The sequence below is a fragment of the Sminthopsis crassicaudata genome, chromosome 3, assembly GCF_048593235.1.
Source record: "Sminthopsis crassicaudata isolate SCR6 chromosome 3, ASM4859323v1, whole genome shotgun sequence".
NCBI classification, from domain to species: Eukaryota; Metazoa; Chordata; class Mammalia; order Dasyuromorphia; family Dasyuridae; genus Sminthopsis; species Sminthopsis crassicaudata.
This window is the reverse complement of record NC_133619.1, coordinates 50,752,652-50,764,715: the sequence shown is the minus strand read 5'-3', so window position 1 is coordinate 50,764,715 and position 12,064 is coordinate 50,752,652.

Sequence of the window (12,064 nt, the reverse complement as noted above, 5' to 3'; positions counted from 1 at the left end):
CTCTAGTATAAAGAATCGATTTATACCAACACACCTTCCCAAGTAACATTAGTTCCACCCAAACCAGCACACACCTACATGCCCTATTTTGGAATGAGACAATTATCTGGGTAGTTTTCTCTGCCTCTCTGGCCTACCAGTAACTGCCTGGTGGATGAAAGTTCTGGAACTCACATGTACTAGGGCCTGTTCACTCAGGTGTGAAGGAAACCTTAAGAGCTTCCTATCCTCCCTAACAAGATTATTAATTATATTTTTTAAATACGTAAAAATGTAATTTTTTTTAGCTCTTACTCTGTTCATTAGAACCTTAAACTCATATTTTTGACTAAGGAAATCATTGTGTTGGAACACATTCTCAACTTAATAAACATGCCGGAGGAAATTATCCCATCCTCAAGAAACTTGTATTCTCTTCCTCAGGGATCCAAAACATTTAGAGATAAATATAAAATAGGAGAGAAAAGATCCATACACGAAAGGAGAGAGCAGCAGTGAATGAAGGTGAGGGAATCCTTCCACGGAAGGGATGGTGCTGAGTTTAGTTTTAAAGAGTGTGTTCTAGTTGAGGAATTATATATTCTAGTCCATCTGTTCAAAATTCATTCAGATGGAAGATGGAATGTAAACTTGAAGAAACACTAGCAGTCCATTTGGTCTGGAACTTGGAGTGTGTGGAGTGAGGGGTGTTAGGAAAAATGCTGGAAAGTAAAGGGAGGTTGGAGTCATGTTGAAGAAGGCTTGGATGCCTTCCAGGAGGATTTGTGTCATGTCCCAGAAGCAATATGGAGGGTGAGGGTCTTTGAACAGGAGGGTGACATCAGTTAGACCTTGTGAAGGGTGAATTGAGGAGGGGAAAGACTGGAGATGAATTAGGACACTTATAATAGGCTCACTAAGAGTTGACAAGTGCTTCTGAATGATTAAAATCATTTAACTTAGTAATTAATTGGCTAAAGGGAATCAGGAGGATCCGAGTTGTCAATTAGCAGACTGTGAGCCTGAGTGACTAAAAGGATGAAGTGTCCTCCTCCCGCCCCCCCCCCCAAAAAAAAAAATAAGTTTGGGGAAGGAATGGGTTCAGGGAAGGAGACAGTCTTGTTTTAGATGTATTGATGAAGATCCAGTAAAGGAGGCAAGATAATGCAGCTTTTCCCAGCTGACACAGTCTTCAGGTGGAAGGAGCAGAAATCAGAATGCCTGGGTTCATTTGCCACTTTCCAAGCCATGAGATGAGCTAGCCAGCCACCTCACCACAGTGAAGTTGCCTCAGTTTCCTCTGTCCCCAAGGTGTGTTGGGAGGGCAGATGAAGCAATACCCAGGAAAGGATTTGGACCTTCTGGGCTGAAAGCGGCACAGCTGAAGTAGCACCTTGCTCTTCTTTGGTCTCATTTTTGAACCACAACATTTAGACTCCGGAGACCCAAAAAACCTGCCCACGCTCCCCAGATCCTGAGCAAGTCTTCTCTTGTCAAGATGCTGCCCACATTCAATCCATTTGCTGCAAGTTGGAACTGGTGTGAGGGAGGAAGCTGAGTGACAGGAAGGTAATGGATTGGGAAAAGGTGGGTCCAACATTGTTGTTGAAAGTCAGAACTCCAAGGCCCATTGCAGGAGACCCCAGGATACTTCACAAAAGCTGGCTGTTTTTATTGAGAGGCGACCTACCTGGGAATCAGCTTTTAAGTCCAAAGGACTTGAGTTCAGATGCTGCTTTGGACAGGTACTGGCTGTGTGTCCCTTCCACTTCACTTTACCTCTCATTGTCCCAAGCAACTTTGTGACTTAGAGGGTCTGAAGATTTACATCAGTGGAGGGACTTTCCACCCTGGGAATTCCTTGCTCCCAGAAAATCCCAGGGATTTCAAAAATAATCAGGCAGTTAGAGCACAGCAGCCTGATTTTCATTGCTGATCTTTCCTTTGGGCTGGGAGAACCTGGTCACTAATGGGATTCCCACGCCCTCCTGACAGACCCCCTGGAGGCCCTGACAGAGGAAGCTCCCCTCCGCTAACTTAGTTGCCAAGAGCAATGAGAAGCAAAGAGTCTTGTGCAGGCTCACACAGTCAGCTCTTTCTGGCTGCCTCTCACAATCAGCTCATCAAGGCTACCTCCACTTTTGGTAGGGGACAAAGGGAGGGTCTAGGGTCTTATAGCCACTAGGAATTTATCAGAAAATTTGCAGCTACGGTTTTAGAACTGGGAAGGGTCAACTCCCTCACTGATTGTCAGGGGGTTCAATGACTCCTCCGAGATCCCTCTGGTATAAAGTTTCAGGGGAAGGATTTTAATTCCAGAATAGCATCCTCTGACTTCCTCCATGAAGCTTTGTTTGTGTGGCTGGTCCAGATTCCCAGCAATCAGAATCACAAAGGGCTTTCTCCAGGCAAAGCCCAGAGAGAAAAAGATCTGGCTGTGGGCTGTCTCCTGAGAGCTTCTCACTTGCTAGTTTACTGTGGAAAGGATAGTTACTGTCCATCTGACAATGAAATGGCAGCTTCCAGGAAGGGCAGCCAGCCTTCAGGTTTCCTCCCTTTATCTACTTCCATTGCCCTTTTTTCCCCTTAGGCAAGTAGGGTTAAGTGCCCAGGGTCACACAGCTAGGATGTATTAAGTGTCAGAAACCGAATCTGAACTCAGGTCCTCCTGATTTCAAGGCTAGTACTCTACCCACTGTGCCATTTAGCTGCTCCCCCCCCATCTTAAAGCTTTTTTATTTTCAAAACATATGCCTAGAGAGTTTTCAACATTCAGCCTTGCAAAACCCTACATTTCAAATTTTTCCCTTCCCCCCACCTCCTCCCCTAGATGGCAAACAATTCAATATATGCTAAACATGGGCAATTCCTCTTTATATATTTATATATAATATAATATAATATAATATAATATAATATAATATAATATAATATAATATAATATAATATAATATAATATAATATAATATAATATAATATAATATAATATAATATAATATAATATAATATAATATAATATAATATAATATAATATAATATAAATATATTTACATATTTCCACAAATATCTTGCTGCACAAGAAAAATCAAATCAAAAAGGGGAAAAATGAGAAAAAAAATCCAGGTCACCTGACTCCAAATTTGGAGTTCTTTCTACTATAAAATCTATGTTAGGGAGGGACCCATCTGGGATTCATACCACAGCAAAAGCTTGCTCAACTGGATGATGTCCATGAATTACTAAAAAGAAAAAAATAAGCAGATTGTGTTTCTATTGATATCTTTGTTCTCAACCTGATTTTTTTTTAAACCAATGAATATTTTCTCCAACAGCCTTGCGTACAATCTTCAAATGATGGTTATAACACATTATCTCAATGGAACCTCACAGAAGGCAGGCACTGGAGGTGCAACTACTTTGATTTTATGGATAAGGAAACTGAGGCACAGAGAGATCACACAGCTAATAAGTGTCCAGGGAAAGATTTTTAAAGGCTTCCTTAATCCAAGTTCAATGCTCTATCCACTGTAGTATCTACCTGCCATTTAGTTGTTCCAGTGTTTAATCTGTCTGACATTCCATGATCCCATTTGGGTTTTCTTGGAAGATGCCGGTTTGCCATTTCCTTCTCCAGTTCATTTTACAGATGAGAAAATTGAGACAGTTAAGGGAGTGTCTGAGGCCAGATTTGAACTCAGGAAGATGACTCCAGTCCCAGTAATCTATGATTATGGCACCACCTAGCTGCCTACACAGCTGTCTAGTAGCTATTAATGATGATTTATTTTTTTTTATTTTATATATATATATATATATATTTTATAATATTATCCCTTGTATTCATTTTTCCAATTTACCCCCCCTCCCTCTATTCCCTCCCCCCGACGACAGGCAATACCATACATTTTACATGTGTTACAATATAGTCTAGGTACAATACATGTGTGTGAATATCATTTTCTTGTTGCACAATAAACATTAGAATCCGAAGGTACATGCAACCTGGGCAGACAGATATTAGTGCTAACAATTTACATTCACTTCCCAGTGTTTCTTCTCTGGGTGTAGCTACCTCTGTCCATCATTGATCAACTGGAAGTGAGTTGGATCTTCTTTATGTTGAAGATTTCCACTTCCATCAGAATACATCCTCATACAGTATTGTTGTTGAAGTGTACAGTGATCTTCTGGTTCTGCTCATTTCACTCAGCATCAGTTGATTTAAGTCTCTCCAGGCCTCTCTGTATTCCTCCTGTTGGTCATTTCTTACCGAGCAATAATATTCCATAACCTTCATATACCATAATTTACCCAACCATTCTCCAACTGATGGACATCCATTCATCCTCCAGTTTCTAGCTACAACAAAAAGAGCTGCCACAAACATTTTGGCACATATATGTCTCTTTCCGCTCTTTAGTTAATGATGATTTATTAACAAATTATTCATCAATATTCTGTTCACATCTTTTATGTCAACTTTAACCACTGGTTCAAATCAAGAGCGTCTGCTTTCAGAGGGAAACGGAGTTTGCGGCTAGTCAGAAAATCTTTTTTAAGGAACTCCATGGTGATTTTTAATATAACGATTTGAGTTAAACAATTGAGAAAGAAATCATATTGCAAGACACTGAAGAGGCAGAATGATGAGGAACCAGAAATATTTAGCATATACTGTTCCTTTAAGAAGTTTGGCAATAAGTGGAAAAATATATGTGGGCTGATAACAGGATGGGTGTGAATTTGCATAATATAATAGAGGGTAGACTGGTTTTTTAAACACTAGGGGATTGGAGCAGTTCACGGGCAGCTGGCAACCTTTAAGGAGCTAGGATTGAGAATAACTGCTAATTTATGAGACATAGGGCTGCAGTAATAAGGAATTAGATCGAGGGAGAGTGCTGGCAAAGGATCAAGGATACAGGGCGGGGACCATATAATGGATTTAGAATGGGAAAGAATCTTTTTTTTTTTTAATTTATAAATTTTTTTGACAGTACATATACATGAGTAATTTCTTTTATAACATTATCCCTTGTAATCATTTTTCCAAATTATCCCCTCTCTCCCTCCACTCCCTCCCCCCATGACAGGCAATCCCATACATTTTACATGTGTTACAATATAACCTAGATACAATATATGTGTGTAAATACCATTTTCTTGTTGCACATTAATTATTAGCTTCCGAAGGTATAAGTAACCTGGGTAGATAGACAGTAGTGCTAACAATTTACATTCACTTCCCAGTGTTCCTTCTCTGGGTGTAGTTGTTTCTGTCCATCATTGATCAACTGGAAGTGAGTTGGCTCTTCTTTATGTTGACGATTTCCACCTCCATCAGAATACATCCTCATACAGTATCGTTGTTGAAGTATACAGTGATCTTCTGGTTCTGCTCATTTCACTCAGCATCAGTTGATTTAAGTCTCTCCAAGCCTCTCTGTATTCCTCCTGCTGGTCATTTCTTACAGAACAATAATATTACATAATATTCATATACCATAATTTACCCAACCATTCTCCAATTGATGGACATCCATAGAATGGGAAAGAATCTTTAATTGACGGATAAGAAGCCCTTACCTAGTTTAGGATACTTGAACTGAAACGAAGGAATTAGCAGCCAAGGAAGATCTTTCTGTGTCAAAATTACTTCAAAAAAGAATGGGGGATGGAGGATATGGAGGGAGAGTCTTTCTCTAAGTCTGGGAAATCCTGGGAATGTGGTGCCATGTCAGAAAAGAGGCAAAACAATAAGAATTCACAGCTGGTAAAAATCATCAAAAAAAAAAAAAAAGCCTCCCGTAAAATTAGAGGAATTGCAAATATGAGGGAGTTTTCTATCTAGAACCAGTTCTTTCCCTACAATAGAGAGTATCAGTTAGAAAGGACAGCCATTAATGTGATAATCATAGAAAGAGATACCGACAACATTCAAACCTAAAGAAATTTGGTAGAAGGCATTTAAAAATGGTTTGTGAGTATATTGCGATATTAAATGCTTCAAATATAATTTAGTTCTTATTTAAAATTGTGGAATATGAACAGGAGAAAAACTATATTAAAGATAATGAATAAAAAAAGGTCTTGGTCCAGAAAACATACCTTGTTGAACATCAGAAAACTTATGTAGGGAAAAAAAAACCATAAATGCAGTGAATGTGGGAAGGCCTTCCTCTAGAAGAGAAACCTTACTCAACATTGGACAATTTATACTGGAAAGAGATCCTTTGAATATAATGAATGTGGGCAGACTATCTGCCAGAAAACATAGCTTGTTAAATAGCATTCATATTAAAGAGAAATCTTATAAATGTAATGAATGTAGCAAGATGTTCTGCCAGAAAACATACCTTGTTGAACATCAGAGAGTTCATATTGGGAAAAAAAATGTTATACATATAATGAGAATGTGGAAAGACTTAGCTGGAAAATAAGACTGCTGAACACCAGCAAACTCATTTAGAAGAGAAACCTTAGGAATGTAATTAATATAAGGGGGCTGTCAAGTAGAGCTCAACTCTTTTGTTTTTAATTTTTAAAGCTTTTTACTTACAAAACATATGCATGGATAATTTTTCATTGACCCTTGCAAAACCTTCTGTTCCAAATTTTCCCCTCCTTACCTTCACCTCCTCCCCTAGATGGCGGTTAGACCAATACATGTTAAATATGTTAAACTATATGTTAAATCCTATATATATATATATATATATATATATATATATATATATATATATATATATATATATATATATATATATATATATATATATATATACACACACACACACACACATATATGTATATATATATATATATGCACATATATATGTATATATATATATATATATATATATATACTTAGTTATATAGTGATCTTGCAGAGCTCAGCTCTTTCTCAAAATCAGGGAAGTTATAGTGGAGAAAATCTTTTAAAAAGCAAAGAATTGTATATCCTTTATCAGATGGTTTGCCATCTTGGAAGGGGAAGAGAGGGAAAGAGAAAAATTTGGAACTCAAAATCTTTCCCAAAAAGTTAATATTGGAAATTTTCTTTACATGTAATTAGAAAAACTAAAAGAAATGAATGTGAAAAGGCCTTCTGATGGAGCATAGGATCCAGCAAACATCAAAAATTCCATCTGGAGGAAAGCCATATAAATATGGTAAATGTTGTCATGCCTTCCTCTAGAAAAGAACTCTTATAAACACTAGATAATTCAAACTGGACAAAAAAATAATAAAAAACCAAAAAAAAAAAAAAAACCCAAACCAAAAAAACCCTGATGGTAGGCTTTTGCTTTGCTTATTCAACATCAAGAGATTCTTACAGGAAACAACTATGAATGTAGTGAAATTACGAAGATTTTTTTTGAGAATATACATTACAGAATTCATTCTGGAGAACAGCTGTGACAAATTTAGCAATCATAGGATTTCAATCCAAGCACACACTTACTGAAAATTAATTTAATCATAAAGGAAGCCTATCCCTGCCTCATTTCTTATAGTGGCTAATTCAATTTTTATTTCTTTAATACCCCATGTACCTTCTGAAATCTCATTCTTACATTAGGCAATATGCTTTTTGCTGAAAAAAATGATTGTAATGATGGTCTCTAAAACTCTAGAACTCCTCTTGCTCCAACTGGCTTCTCCTGACCCAGGCAGGTGGGATTCCGTGGTCCTGAGCATCACCTCCCTGACCAGCTCTTTCTGAGAAGGATGTGGGTGCCTTCTGTTGGGTGAATTCCTCACTCAGATGCTTGAATGTCATAGTTTTCTGGAGATCCCGGCAGATCTGCATCCCCCCTCAATTCTCCTATCTAAGGAGAGGCAAAATGAATACAGTTTCGGAAAGTGATTATCTGTGAGATCCATTATTATCTATATGATGGAGATAATATTTGCCCTACCTTAAAGGATTAGGAGAGGCTCAATGAGAGAATGTATACTTTGAGCTTTTTAAACCTTAAAGAGCGATGGATGTCAAGCCATTATGTTTTTTGCTCCTGAGTTTATTGTAAAGAAAGCCTTTTATAAGTCTCAAAGTAAACACTGATGGCCAGCACTACGACTACTGTGGTTGTTACCCTTGTGTCAGATTCCCAACGCTAACCCCAACAATCGGAGAATTGCAAGTTACCATTCTGGGTCACCACCGGGTCCTCTTACAAGCACATGGTTCACAAGACTCAAGAAATGAAAGCTTTATTTGCAAGCCAAACAACAAGGTTCCCTGAGAAGAGGGACTGTCTTTTCCCTTTCTTTGTATATTCTTCTCACAGGACCCTGCATAAATAGTGGGTTGATAAATGTCTGTGACTGACTGACTAATGAGATCTATCCACGAATAACGTTCTCCCAGGGGCTCCTAGAGCCTCATTCCCTAAGGTGCCGGGAGGTGCTCCTTGTGTTCTTCCTTCCTATGGAGGTGGCCCCCGACCTCTCTCTCCTGCCACAGGCTTTCGCCATGGCTTGTGTGGTTCAGAGCATCCTCCTTGCAGCAGTCCCCCCATTCCCCGGCAAGCTCCTCACAGCCCCTGTTGTCCTTCCTTGCAAACTCCTTGGGCTCTTCCTTTTATGTATCTCTTAGTCTCTTGCGCGATATGTTGTATCCCTCTCTGAGGGTGGGGATTCTTTTTTATTTTTCTATCCCCAGAGCCCAGCAAAGTGTCTGGGACCCTGTAGTGATGGACTATGTTTGGAGAACTGGTTTTGTCCTTGGCTCCAGAGCTCGGGGCCACTCTTAAGCCCAGTTCTGAGGCAACCCCGCACCCACTCCAGATTACTCCCATGTAGCGCTTCCACCACAGGGGCAAAAACCCTGGAGGCACCCATTGATTAGGGAATTCCTGGGCAAAAAGGGGCGTGTGAATGAATGGAATATGAGGACCACATAATGGATATATGCAGACGGAGGGTCTGCATGGAGGGTGCAGATAAAGGTCTTCTCTCAGATCCAGGCATCTCTTGGCTCTACTGAGGAAAGGGAGGGAGAGAAATGAGCATTTATTATGTTCCTACTATGGGCCAGAAGTGCTTTACATTTTATCCTCATAACAGACCTGTGAGGTAGGTGCCATTGTTATCCCCATTTTGCAGATGAGGAAACTGAGGCAAAGAGAGGTTAAGTCAATTGCTTAGGTCACAGTTAGTATGTGTCTGAGGTTGAATTTGAACTCAGGTCCTTCTGACTCCAGGACCCCCAATTCTCAGGCATAATTTTCAAACTCCCAAATTAACAGTTCCATGTGAAGGTTCCTGCCTCCCACAGCTGGTCAGGTCTAGTATTTTCATTTATCTGAAGCAATTGTTCCAAGGTCTGCTAGGCTCTTGTTGACCAAAGCTCTCCAAAGATTAAGAAAAGGATAGGGAAAAAACCTAAAATGGTGACAGCGGCAATGGCAGAGGCCCATGTGACCAGGACTGTGGGAGCTCCTGAAGCACAATTTTCTGGTGGGAGCTCTCAAAGTTTCTGGAGGGTTGTAAAAGTGCATTTTACTTTTGGGGAGATTCAAGAACTTAGCGTGCTGCCTTTCATTGTCCAGTGGGGTCTCTTTGGGGGTTAAAGAACTTTGGACTATTTCCTGTCCAACTGCCAAGCTCTGAACTATGAGCAAAGCTGGCAGAAATCTGAATTAGAGAATACGGGAATCCTATCAAGAAGTGCTGCCCTGCTGCGTTCAACTGCACACAGTAACTTGCCAGGACCTGTTGAAACGAGAGATGAAGCTTGTTTATAATTAACTATTGTCTAATAAATGAAGGATGCTGGGGAAAAGGTTGTTCACCGAGGCTGGTAAAACAGCATCCCCACATCCTCTGCTCTGAGGCTAACCTGCTCAGCAAAGCTCTTTTCCAGAGCTGATGCCAAAAGGAAGGGCTGACTTGGCCCAGATTTGGGTTGAGAGAAGTTGGGGAAAAATGCTGTTTCATTGTCTACTTCCAAAGCTACTTGTCTGCAAGTAGCAAATAGATTGGGGGAAGAGGAAACTAGGTGACCCAGGGGATGAAGGCAGAAAGACTCATCTTTCTGATTTAAAATATGGCCTCAGACACTTACTAGTTAGGTCTCCCTGGGCAAGTCATTAACCGTGTTTGCCTCAGTTTTCTTATCTGTAAAATGAGCTGGAGAAAGAAATGGCGAACCATTCCAGTATCCCTGCCAAGAAAACCTCAAATAGGGTCACGAAGAGTCAGATGGAGCTGAATGACAAAGAATTTAGAGGAGTATCCCGGAGATTAATTTTTGCTTCTAACTTAGCTTTTTCAGTTGAGGAGAACTAAAGCTCTTTGTTAGAAATGGGTGGAAAAATGGAAAAACTGTTTATTACCTGTGTGATCTTGAGCATGTCATGTTTCCTCCTTGCTTCAAGAAAAGATTAGACAGATCAGTGGTCCTTAAGCTTCTCCCACCATACATCCTCCCCCTCACTCCCACTCCATTGGTATTATCATTTGCCAGGAGGAATGAAGGCATACTAAGGGACAGTAGGGAAACTCTGGCCTGGCTCTACTCTACATTTTCCTGGCTTCTCTTAAGTTCTAACTAAAATCCCACCCCAATCCCTCTTAATTCCTGCACCTTCCCTTGGTTACCTATTTCCTATTTATCCAGCTGGTAGCTGGCTCTGTTTGTAGATAGCTTTGCTTTGATATTTGTTTGCATGATGTCCCACCCCCATAAATTGTAAGTTCCTTGAGGGCAGGGGCCGAGCTTTTGCCTTTGTGTACACCCAGTGCTTAGGCACAGTTCCTGGCACAAAGTAGACTTTAATAGATTGTAAATATAAATGTTATTTCATTCACAGACACACCATAACAAAAACTTTGTGCTTCAGCTCATCCTTTGAAGACCTTTGTTCCACATGGTATTTTGCTTCCTTTTGGCTATAAATTCGATAACCCTTATGCTAAAGGAACAACATGCTTAATCAAGTGAAGTGTCTGGGAAAAATTATTATTAGGTTTACTATGTCCTAGTAGTCAATGGAAGAAAACCAAAGCCCAGAACCCATACAAAGAGGTATTTCTCCTAGCGTGGGCTTTTCTGTCTCAGACAGCCTCTGGCTGTTTTGGTTTCCTCATGACTCTGTTCCATTCTCTCTTTTATATTTTGTTTATATAAGGGGACAATCAAGTAAGCTGTCTGACCAATTTGTGAAGGGCTTAAAGGGAGGTGAGCCTGGCTTAGGCCTTGGACAGCACATCCCTAAGGAGGCTGTGAATGTCTGCATTGTCCCCTGCAGCCACTAAGGGCAGGCGCACACTTTCCACGGGCTGGAAGGAAAGTTTCTTTCTGGATCCCAAGTTTCAAGGTCCTTTTGGAGGAAGCAGAGGTTCTCAATGTCTTGGGGAAAAAAGGGTCATGTACATGTCCCTGTAGTTGGAGCATCAGAAAGGGACCCAGCTTTTACTCTCTCCTATTCTGGAGTCGTTTCAGCATTGCCGGTATGAGAGGAAAGGATTTGGCAATCCCAAATGAATTTCCTTTTAAGGGTAATTCAAGCCTTTACAGAAAATTCCATAGTGGTTCTACACTTGTATGCATCCGTCTGGAGAAAGTGGGATGTGACAGAATGGAAGGGGCTGCCATTTTTCTAGCAAGCCAAAGTCATTTATCTTCTGAAGAGGATCATTATGTATAGGGTATCATTATGATGCTGAAGGACTGTAAGCAGATCTAGAGAAAAACTGGGATTCCCAAGACTAAAAGAATTATAGAAATCTTCCAGAAACTACAAGTCCTTTATTTGTTCTCTCTCTCTTTTTTCTCTGTCTGTCTTTCTTTCTCTCTCTGTGTCTCTGTCTCTTTTTTTCTCTGTCTCTGTCTTTCTCTCTGTCTTTCTGTCTCTCTTTTTCTCTCTCTCTGTTTGTCTGTCTCTCTCCGAATCCATGGAAATCTAAATGAATTTGTATTTGACTATATCCTAAGATTCCCCCCAGACTACTTAGTATGGGAATAAAACGAGCCCCCAAATATAATTTTTGAGGGGTTTCTGAGGCCGGACCTAGCAAATGTCAATGTAGAATCTGGTGCCTTCATCCCCTGGGGCCCAGGAGCCAAACCCTCCGG